Below are 206 nucleotides of genomic sequence, written 5' to 3' on the forward strand. Positions count from 1 at the left end.
TAAATAAATGGAAAAAAATGCGAAAGAATAGAGAATGGTTATGTAGAGATATATAATGTTACGTAGAGTTATATGTCAGACAGACATATATAGTAGAGAGATATAGAAGTTTGAATCTATGATTTTCCAGAAGATAACAGATAAGTACAGACAGTGAAAAAAAAAACAGAAATACGAAGGTAGAAATAGAAATATGAACATATGCT

The sequence above is a fragment of the Penaeus monodon genome, chromosome 33 (assembly GCF_015228065.2).
Source record: "Penaeus monodon isolate SGIC_2016 chromosome 33, NSTDA_Pmon_1, whole genome shotgun sequence".
Taxonomy (NCBI): domain Eukaryota; kingdom Metazoa; phylum Arthropoda; class Malacostraca; order Decapoda; family Penaeidae; genus Penaeus; species Penaeus monodon.